This window comes from Puntigrus tetrazona, chromosome 1 (genome assembly GCF_018831695.1).
Source record: "Puntigrus tetrazona isolate hp1 chromosome 1, ASM1883169v1, whole genome shotgun sequence".
NCBI classification, from domain to species: Eukaryota; Metazoa; Chordata; class Actinopteri; order Cypriniformes; family Cyprinidae; genus Puntigrus; species Puntigrus tetrazona.
The window spans coordinates 8,249,805-8,261,872 of record NC_056699.1 but is presented as its reverse complement, the minus strand read 5'-3'; positions in this window follow the sequence as shown (position 1 = coordinate 8,261,872).

Genomic DNA, 12,068 nt, shown 5'->3' with positions numbered 1-12,068 from the left:
CTATTCATGTTTGTTTTTCTGAGTTCCTTGAACTGTGCATCCAAAGAACGTACAAGTATTTGAGGAGAGTTTTACATGTGTATTTAGGGCTCAAACACACACACACTGCACTATGTGTATGAGTGGGGGCCATCTGTTGTTGGGCACTCTGGTGACGGGTGAATTGCAGAGACACAGCTGTTCACAACTCTGTGCCACACAACACAGAGCTGAAATCACACAGCACCATCGCTCTGCCCCTGCTGGCTCATGCTGAGCCCATATCATGCCTGGGTCTGTCCAGGGTGCCAGAGGCCTGGCCTCCTACCAGTTTCTACCACCACCTATGACATGGGAGAGAAAAGACCACCGTTAGAGACCCTGGCCCTCAGCCAGGCATGCAAACACACACATTGTTCGGCCTCTCTTTTAGTGCACACAATTAGGGTAGATTTGCCAAGTTTAGACGTATTTCTGAACACTTTACCTCGTCTGTGTGAGTGTATGTTTTGTATGTTCATGTTGCTTATCATTATAGCTTTAGTTAGACTAAATGCGTATTTCCTCCTATTTTTCAGCCTGGGAGCAGAATGGGCTTCATAGTTTTAAAAACCCATTAGCACCGAACTGGTAAAAGCATGTTCTCTTGCTTTCTGTCTCTGTCTCTCTGTACTGCAAATATCATTTATATTGCTTTGTTTTCCCTATTAAAGTCATGCTCCCTGTCTAAGTAAGTGTGTGTGTGTGTGTTAGATAAAACAGTTCTTCTATTAGTAACTATTACACAACTGTACACAATAGCAGTGAGCTCTCCTCTTAGGAGAGCTCACAGCTTTTTTTGATTTTCTTTTATGTTTCTGCTGTGACACTGTAAGTCGGCTTTAAGAAGACAAGCAGATGACTGTATTAAATAATTTCAGTTATATAAAAACAAAATAATGCGCTTTTGTTATGCATGACTCTCTGTCTGTCCGTCTTGTTTTGTCTGCCTACCTTTTAGTATATTTTTCTATCTGTATATGCCTTTGTCTCTATCTATCTATCTATCTATCTATCTATCTATCTATCTATCTATCTATCTATCTATCTATCTATCTATCTATCTATCTATCTATCTATCTATCTGTTTGTCTGATACATATTATATTGCAATCAAATAAACTGTTCTTTCAGCAAATGTTTATTGTAAGTTTATATAAACTCTAGGAAAGGATACTTTCGCAGCCACAGAAAATACATTCTTACAGTAACAATGCATTAGAGCATGTAGCAGGGGTCAAAATCTTAAAGAAATTTATTTGCAAGGCAGAACCAAAAATTCATGTAAATAATGCACAAAAGAATTATTAACTAAACGCTAACTCGCATCCCGAACACACAAGCATAAATACACTCATACATGGGGAAAGTGCGCAGAAGGCTTGGCGGTGAACCATCAGGAAAAGCAGAGAATGAAGAGTGGTGAATTCCAAAGATGTCCTGACTCTGATGATTGGAAGTTTCTTCCAAGGTAGAAGGAGAAAAGAGCTAAAATTAAAATCTGCTAAGATCAAGGGATCTTTGGTTGAATGGAAAGTCAAGGCCGCAAGGCCTGGCACAAAAACGTTAGTGCTGCAGTGGAGAACTAGACTGCGCTGTGTTGAGGCTCAACAGGCACGGTTTCACCAGTTCTGGGTTTCTTGGTCATCAGAAGATGAGAGGGCGATGAAAGCCCAGTGTCCAGGAAAAAGCTAGGTGCATCATATAACTGGAGGTCAAACCTCTTGTGGGTTGAGGAGCCAATAGTGTCTTGAACTTTTGGAGGGAAAGTTTTATGGCCCTTTGTCTCTAAGCATGGTAATTTGCATATACACTAGATTGGAGGTTGGTATTCAAATCAGATTCTTAGAACACTAATATGTTGCATATGTTGATAACTAACACAAAATATGTTGATATTATAAGGTGATATTAACTGATGACCTACCATAAACATGCGTAAAACAGCAACCACACCAAAGAAAATAACAATAACAATATACACAATGACCTGAAGCATATGTGTGTTCATTCAAAGAAATGTTTCCTATGAATCAATAAGAGGAAAGTCCATTGTCTTTCCAAAAGGGAGATGGAGTCAGAGTTGCTTTGTCCACATACCTTAGAGCAATAAACTAGTGTTATCAGTTGGTTGCCAGGAAACCGGAGGCTTGTTCTGGCTTTCTGAGCTGTTAAGATGAATATCGGGGAAGGGTCCACAGACCCCTCATATTTATACTTTTAGTGCTCCTTGGTTAGGGAAAAAGAGGCATTAAAGATTATTTATTAAATATAACAGCTAGATGTGTGTCTGATTGGTTCAAATGCCGCACTCCAGTATATTTTTCTATCTGTGTATGTCTATCTGTCTGTCTATCTAGCTGTCTGTCTGTCTTGCTCTCTTGTTCTGTCTTTCTATTGATCATCCGTCTAACCTTCTGTTTTCAATCTGATTGTAAATGACAAAGATTTGTTATATGCAGTTTTGTGAAAACTTTTCATCAATCTCGACAGTTCACTGCTGCAATGTAGGAGGGAACAGGTGTTGTGTGTGTCTTCCAATTGTGTGACAGGTACAGACTCATTAGTGATGTAAAAGAAGAGACAGAGAGATGCACATAATGAGTCACAGCTCAGTCAACACACACGGTATACCTAACTACTGTGATGCAAGCATTTCCACCAAACACATCTACTAACGGTTCTCCAGTATTCCCCTTTAGCAGGGACAGAGTGAGGGTGAGTGAGCAAGGCAGAGAGGGAGGAGGGCGGACGAATCCTCCCTGATAATAAGAGGACAACATTTCTCCATCTGTTGGTCACTATGTTAATGGTTGTCCCACTTCCCCCCCCTTTCTGTTTCCTCCTTTTTGTCATGTACTTCATCATTAGCATTCTTTTCCTCCTCCTCTTCTTGGTGTGATACCAGACATCCCATTATAGCAGACAGTGCATTTTCTCTGCCTAGGGATTCCCAAAACTCTTCCAAATTTATCTCAGACTCTGACTGAATCAGTCGGTTTTGTCTTTAACAGTGTGTCTAAGGCAGTATTGCCCCAGGGCTCCACACTCCCAGGGCACAACATATGCGTCTCAGTTTGTAACATATCTACTTATTGCGATTATTTTATGGAAGTTCCATATTTGAGTCCTGAACTTACCTCTGGAAGAACCTACCTGGTCTCATGGCATAAACGCACCTGGGCACACTTTTAGCGAGACACAAAATATATACTTAGATGTGTTTTAGCACCACTCTTTCTCTTTGAAACTGCGGCAAAACAAGCAGTAAGGTATACAAAAATTTACATATACATATTTTTGCACGACCAGGTTTTGAAGCACACCAGGTTCACTAAACTTTTGCGTATGACAAATTGCTATAAAATATTTTGAACATACATTTAACAATGACACAAATACAGAATTGTAATTTTTGGGTGATCGTTTTAAATAATTGCATTTTTTCAATGGCCAGATCTATTCAATAAAATGTACCTGAAAGATGCATTTAACTGAAATGAAAGTCCTTCACCATTTTTATTTAATATCAGTATGAGTAATTTTGCTGCCATAATATGTTATATCTGTATGTGGGATGTCTCCTCCCACACAGACACTACAGTCAAGTTACTCTATAATGTAATGGGTACTTCAAAATACTTAAACATGCTTCAAAATTAATATCTTGTAGTATTATTGCAATATGCAGTCATATAATTCTTTGTAAACACTACATGTCATTAAGATCAAAGTAAAAAGGGGCAGCTTTATTTTAACAGAGCTAAAGGTCACAAAAATACGAATACATTTTGTTCATTTTTATTTTGGCATGACCATAAACGGCCATATGTGGGAAGTGGAGTGAGCTTTGACCCATTGAAGCAGTTCATGAAATTCTAGCACTGATTAGGCAATCAGCCAATCACAGTGAACCCCATTCACATTTAAAAATGAGGTTTTTCAATGAGAAAACTGCTCTGTATCAAGGTAGATGTTGGCTATGTTTGAAATTGAGAAATTAATAAACTCTTACTGATAATTAGTTCATTTGCTTTTTAATATACTATTTAATCATATTGAATTACTTTCTCTCTCTCCTCTTTTTAGAGGCACTGTCTCTCTCGCCTCCTTGGAGAAAACACCTCTGGGAGAGAGAGATGGGATGTTTCTAAGCCAGTGAAATGCCACTTGCCTAGTACTGAAATCGCAGAGGATTTGGTCCAGGATATGTTTTCTGGAGAATCAAGCTGCCATCCGCCTCTTTTTCTCTCTCTCTCTCACTCTCTGTCTCTCTTTACCTCTGGCCACAGTGGTTTGGCAGACCTTTCATTTTTTTTTATTCCACCAATCACAGAGCTCACAGCGGAGCAGACAAGAGAGGCACAGTGAAAACTGCTTTCTGCATATTTTAGCCTTCGTAACACCAATGTCCTTTCATCTTCAAAACACGTAACCATTTACATCCTGAACAAGAAAGACAACTTGCAGTCAAAGGCTTTCTGTACCTTCTCTAATACCTATTACGCAGATCTAACAACGCTGGCAGTCAGAGAGAAAGTAAGAGAAACGGCCAGAGCTGAAAGGGAGATGTCATGCTCCATTTGGTCAACAGAGGGCGCTGAAGCTACATTCAAGGCGTCTCTCTCGCCTCAAAACTCTCTGACTCACCCATCTTCCTCCTCCTCAACTCCCATTAATCCCTCTTCCAACAAACCACCTCTCTTCTGACCTCAGAACAGTTGCCTTTCTGTACACATGCAGTGTGGCCATGTGCGGCAAAACAGGCCTGATCTGAGGTCAGAGACCTATCTACTGCAACACGTATCCTTAAAACGGGCATCTCGATGAAGTCTTCAAGAGTCTCTGAACTTCAAATACACAAATATTTTTAAGTTAGTGCTTCAGAGCATTAGGGCCAAGTGAATGTGACCTTTTTACTTTTAGCTATGATGATTTTTTGATCTCGAAAGTCAAACACACACACACACACACACACACACACATGCACACATTGAATCATACTAGCAAATAAACATGCAGCCAGTTGGTTGATGCAATCACTTTTACTGGGCGGATTTATTGATGGAATCCAGCAGGAATGTTTTCAGTTTTCCAATGCCCTTCCAAGCGGAGAGCAAATGAGTTAGGAAAGATCGGCCAGCAACTGCCAAGAGAACACACATTCAATTTCTGTATGGTCTTTCATCTTTCATATTTGATTTTTGGATTGATTTTTGCAGCAGAGCTGAAAACTTGAAAAGGACTGCCACAGTCTTAAGTGTTATTCAGAGGTTAACTTCAATGGTTTCTGCAATAAGAGTCACTATGTTGGTCCATTACGTTTAGTGTTATAATAACTCATTAATTTAATACCACTTTTGGTGTGTAGCTAACTAAAAGCAGCAAAGCTACAAACCTAACAACATTTTTGTAGCGTTACATACGGTAAACTGACCTGTTTTACAGTAAAATTCGAATAAATTCTTTAATTCAGTAATGCAAGCGTAGCTTTACAGCTTAGAGATCCCAGGCTATCAAATCTCTCACTGACCCTGTCCCAAATGGTGCCAAGAGCCCTCACAAGCCTCCTCTGAGACCACACTTTGACAATGTAATGCTGCAAAGGCTGTCAGACTGTAGTTTGCTGTGGACTTCAGCACCCTTCAGAAATCTAAAATCGCAAAAGCACCCAGTGACCTTATAAATTTGAGAGGCACATGCACAAGGACGCCCATGCTGCAACTGCAAAGGAAACGTGCCATTTGTGAGAGGGGCTCTTTGGGAGCTCCAATTCATTTTAGTAAATCGATTTGTTTACTAATTGATCACACTCTTCTAAGCAATTTATTTGTAGTGTAGTTTTAGGTTGCCTTCAGAACTGCCTTAATTCTTCATGGTATAGATTCCACAGGGTTCATTACTCCATGTTGCCATGAGAAATGTCACACAGCTGCTGCTGATTTATCTGCGGCATATCCATGATGTGAATCTCCCATTCCAGCGCACCCCAAAGGTGTTCTAATGCATTGAGAACCGGTGACTGTGGATGCCTTTTGAGTATAGTGAACTCATGTTCACGTAACAAGTTTAAGATGATTTTGTCAGCTTTCTGACATTGTGCAGATCTACATTATTGGAAGTCGAATCTCAAGATAGGTACACTGTGGTCATGAAGGGATTTAAGCAGTGATCAATAGATGAAAAAATGGGGGATCCACCTCATCATACAACATTTGATGCAAAGCATGATGAATCTATACCCTTGCGTTGTTTATGCCAAATTCTTACTCTACCGTTTCAATGTTGCAGCAGAAACCGAGACTCATCAGACCAGGTTACCTTTTTACAATCTTACATTGTTCAGCTTGTTCATGTTGTGTGTTCAGAGATGCTCTTTTCCATACCTTACTGTCACTGTCGCCTTTCTATCACTTCAAACTAATCTGGTTATTCTCCAGTGACCACTGGCATCAACAAGGCATTTTCACCCACATAACTGCCACACGCTATTTTGCATACTCTCTGTAAACCCTAGAGATGATTGTGTGAGGAAATCCCAGTAGATCAGCAGTTTCTGAAATATTCTGATGAGTCCATCTGGCACCAACAACCATGCCACAATCAAATGCATGCTACATATATATTGCACATATAAATATGCATTTCTGCTCTGAGTTTTTTGGGAATAGGCTTCATGCAGATTTCAGATGTGTCAAATGTTATTGTTGCTCATGTCAGTTCAATATCGATGGGGACAGTTAATTATAGAGATGATTCATAAGTGTTCAGCATGACTAACCAATGTTATTTTAGGAACAAATATTAAAAACTTGTGTTTTGTTATTATATTATAATATAATTATAATAAGAAATATTTTCTCCATTGTTTTTTTCTTTCTTTTTTCTTTTCCCTTTAAGTTTAAATCAATAATCTGTAATTAATTAAATGCATTGTGACTAAAAAACTTGTCATCTTTGGTATTTTTTGGAAATACAGCCTTGCAAAACTGTTATATTGTAAAGAGACAGAGCTCAGACCTGTGGTATCAATAATTGTGACATAAACATAATTTAGAAAACGGAATAGAGTTTTAACTGAATCTGAATCAGCTGTTAAAGATCACATGCATCCAGAAAGAAATACAGCAGGACATCAGCAGTGTCACCTCGCAGACTGACCCCAGGCCAAAAGAGATATAATTACAGACCGTTCGCAATGCTAGAGCGAGAGGGGAGAGAGCGAATGAAGGGGGAAAGGAAAAATGACAAACTGGCACACAGAGAAAGAGAGATTATAAGGGCCAATAGCCACATCACCTCCACAGACCCTTTGGTGACATTTTATATCACAGACCAACAGTATTTCCTTCTCCCTCATCCCTCCATCTGTCCACTATCTCCCCACCCACCCGCCCCCATCTCTCTATATCAGTCAGAGTTTGTTTAAGCTGCCTCTCAGGTCACTTCAATTTGAGTTTTCTTTCTTAGTCTCTTGTTCTGAGGAGATTCGGGTGGGTTAAACAGAGCAGGGCTGCTGCCATTATGAAGCTTATATTGAACTTACCCTCAACAGTGAGGTGTCAAGTGTTTTGCGTTGAGATCCAAGCTCATTTGTGTGTTTCATGCGGTTTGAGGGAAAGGTTGTGATGGGGACCTTGCTGATTTTTATAGTATTTCCTTTTATTAATAGGAACATGGACAGTAGAATGATTTATTAAAATGTTAAATTAGCTTTTTTTTTACATTTTTATTTTTCACTTTTTGTAGTTTATTGTAGGAATTTTAAGTGCTTTAATTTTATTAATAATTTTTATTAGTGCTTTAAAGTATTCCTTTTTTATGTGTTTTAGTCATTTTAGTACTTTAAATTTTATTTTATTTTATTTTATTTTTTCATTTAATCTTCAAAAAGTTGCCCTTTTCCATACATTACACTGTGCACTAAATTCCAATTTTTCAGAAACCATATGATAACTTTGTTTGAGGAACAGAGTGTCAATCTTGTCTACTGAAGATATATTGTGATGACGGAACTTTTATTTCTGCTGGACTATTCCTTTAATTAGAGGCCGGATGTTGTCAACTTGTATATGCAATACAGTTTCATGTGAAGTCTTTGGAGACTCTTGTTCATTCATGAAGCAAATGGACATCATATCAAACTAGTTTATCTTCATCACTCTCAAAAGACTGAAAAACAAGCGATTTGTAGTTATTTTTATCAAGGGAATGTTGATATCTAAAGTCACCTTCAACTTATTCCCTGTTTTGAAGCCCCTTTTTATCTCTCTCTAGATACACACTTTCTACATCTAAATAATGAGCAAGCTGTCAGAAACCATCACATGTCAGTGGCCAGAGTCTGGTGGTCACTTCACTGCATGCTTACACACACACTCAGAGACCTTCAGGGGCTCTGAAGCCTGAAGCACAATTCAGAGGGGCATCAAAGGCACAAAGCTGTCATGACCATTTAGCTTCATCTTGCAACGGGCTAACATCCTATTTCCGTCTCTCACTCTTCATTTTTTCAAATTACATTCTTTGTGTGTTTGTGTGTGTGTGTGTGTGTGTGTGTGTGTGTGTGTGTGTGTGTGTCTGTGGCTGCATGTATATGTGCTTGTTTCTTTCAACATAAACCACTTGTATGTCTCAGGGGCTGAAAATTGTAAAAATTTATTATTTTTGTTATATGAAAGTCACATCAAAAAGTTTTGAAAACCTTTTACCAGTCCTTTATATTTTTTTGTTTAGAATAACAAAATATATATATAAACATAAAAATAGTGTCTACCAGGTGTGATGAAAAATAATTACAGTTATGTTCAAATATAATAATAACCAGTTTCTGGCATTTTCGTACTACTGGATATATATATATATATATAGGCAATTTTATTCCAAAAATGCATTTCATACCACCAAATGCTATTAGCAATAATACAGAAGAATAGAGAAATGAAGATGTCATTCTTTTAATTTTGAGGTTTACATATTTCACTCATGTTGACACTTGTTTTCCTCTCCTGCAGTTTTATCTTTACTCTTGTTGAATGCGATTCTTCCTGTTTCAGTCAAGCAGAAAGATCTTTGTAATACGTTACTTTCATTCAAGCTCAAATGTCAGGTTTCAGTCTCTGGCTGCTTGTTTCAATCAGACACAAATGTCAGGCAGCTTGTTTCTGCTTCCGCCTGTGCCTTCGGAAGCGAACATCTGGCTCTGGATTAACCCAAACCCACCGATACACTCCTTTACACATATGACACACACATTTTTCATGTGAGGGAAAACCTCTCTCAAAGTCTCCCGTCTTGGTAGAGCACCACTCAAAGCATGGGAGTTGTTTGTATCAGTGTTTTTTCATTTCCTTTTCATCTTCCTTTTTAACTTTTGTCTAATATCAAAATGTCTTTACCCCCCCCTCTTTCTCTTTTCAGAGTTGTCCTTGATGTTCTGCAATTCTTTTGAAGACATTACAAACAAAATAACAGCAAGCTTCTCCCTTTTTTTTTCTCTCTTTATCTTTCTCAGGGAGAGTTTCCTATGGTCTTGTTCAATTGACTTGAAATTTAGGCTTTTGTACATTTTCTCTTACTGACAGGCCAAAGAGGATATCACATATGCTTAGAAACCAAAAACCAAAGCTTTTGTAAATACGATTAGCCCTGCTGTAGTAAAGATAGGGGACAAAAACAATTCAGTATTTGATTTGCCAGAAAGTTTTCTTTTCATTCCCTTTTCCGTGCTGATACTGCCATGTTTTGAACTGATCACTCACAAACAATCTTTGCATCTTCAATTACTGAGCTTAATTTGGCATGACAGCGTGTGTGTCTTACTGTTATGACAACTTCAACGTTCAGTTCAAAGGCATTTCTCCTAATCCTCCAAATGCAGTAAGTGGGTATTTAACCGAAATACTTGGCTTTTTGTTTTTTTAGGATATCTATTCCATTTTAATCAATCGCTGTTTATTGTAAAAGCAACTGATGTTCTGCAATCTCACTATAAATGTAGATCAAAGATTTAAAGTAAAGAGTAAACTATTAACGACTAGGTGAGTCACTTTTATTATGAGTGCTGTACGCTATGCTATTCAAAAGTAGTGTGATTTTTTTTTGTTTGTAATTAAATAAAAAATAAATAAATAATAAGTGTGATGTTAGATTCAAACATGACTGTAAATGCACACTGATGCTTATGTCATTTGAAAAGTATACATATAGCATTTCAGAGTATTGCTGTTTTTCATCAAATGCAGCCTGCAGTTTTTCTTTAAAACACCAAAAGCCAAAGTCAAAGACAAGAAAAGAATTTATAGAAAATCATAAAGTGTATGATGGTTAGACACTATGATTCCATCCATTCGGTGGGATATCAGAAATGTTTATTATTTTGAGCCGATTGTAAAACATATTGTTTTCATTTGTCACACGTCTTTTAGAAACAATGTGTTTCTCTTTAAGTTAGTTGTGACCAAAGCAACTTGAAAGTCCGTAGTGTACGATTCCCAGTTTTTTCCTCTGTAACTGTTTACAAAGTTGGCGAGTTTATAATGCCTAGTGTTTTCAAATCTGTTCCGATTTTAAAAGTCATGTATTCCAGTCTTCACACGTGGTGCATTGGGATGCAGTCTGATCCATTTCGGAACGCAGTGATGCCTGAAATCCAGCTTACATAGAAGCAAGCACTCGCGTTCATATACTGGCATAGTGTATGTTTTGGGCCAACACACCAAATACCGTATTTGTCATCAAAACACAGCAGTTGTTGAATAGATCCAGCTTCAAATGCTATGCTAAATATAACCGAAATGGATTAAGCGAAATGGAGCTTGCTGTTTTCAATTGAATTCCTCTCTGAGTGTTGAAAATGAGGATATAGATTGTTGTTGTCTCTGAGGACGCTTCTCATGGCTGGAATATGAGATTGGGTAGAGTGGTCCATGCCCGCTTGTCCCTGCTCCACTCGCCCAGTCATCTATTAGCTTTGATTACTCCTGCCTGGGTTGATACGCTCCTGCTCATTGGATAAGCCTGGCAGAACGCTGATGGTCTCCGTGGTGATTTGTTTGCATGGATTAAATGTCATCTTTGGAAATATGTTATTACAGTCAGGCTCTGGAGACACAAACGCACATGCTCACTTGAATTTTCTCTAGCTAACACACACTCACATGTGCAAACAGACTGGCTCGCACGAATCAAGCCAGAAAATGGCAAGAATACATGAAAACTCTTTGCATGCACACTATTTCTCTGACATATGGTGTCATATTCAGTTGGTATTTGAGAGCAAATAATATGCTTGGTGAAAGTGGCGGAGAGGAAACTGAATATTGAGTTCATAGCACTGATTTAACTGGTATTTCTGGCATATGCTTGTTGAAATTTAAGCATAATCTTTCTTGTGAAGGTGACTGATGAAGAAAATCTTACTGGTTAAAATAAGTTGATGCTTGTTTGGAGTACAGTTCTCTATCAATGGTTGCAGAAACTGCTGAGGTCGACAAAGCACTGTACAATTGGTCAATTAGTTAATTTCAGTTTTCTTATTTTATTCTTCATATAAATGTTACATATGAACAAAATGTAAAGGTGTAATGATGACCGATATTTCCTTTCTTGTGAGTGAATTATTTTGTTTAACAAGATGGGACACCTGGGGCCTGTTTCATAAAACATGTTTACCAATAAGCCAGACTTACTTGGTTAGCCTGAATTATTTAGACAACCTGGTCTCATAAAAATATTTAACTCCATGCACTTTTATGCAACATTGTTCTCACTGCATATTTCGCCATTGACCCTACCTCTGTTTTTTCTACTGCTTGTTTTTTTATATTTACAAAAAATAACTCTTCTTCAAAATTTACACTTGCCTTCTCAATTATTTTACTATTCCATCTACCATCTATAAAAATAAATAAATACATCTCTTACAGCTCTTTTGTTGGTTTTGATCGCTTCTATTGTCCTCAACTGTAAGTTGCTTTGGACAGAACCTTATGAATCTGTCCCCAGGATGCCAACATTCCATGTCAGGGACGAGAATGTAAAACCAGTCA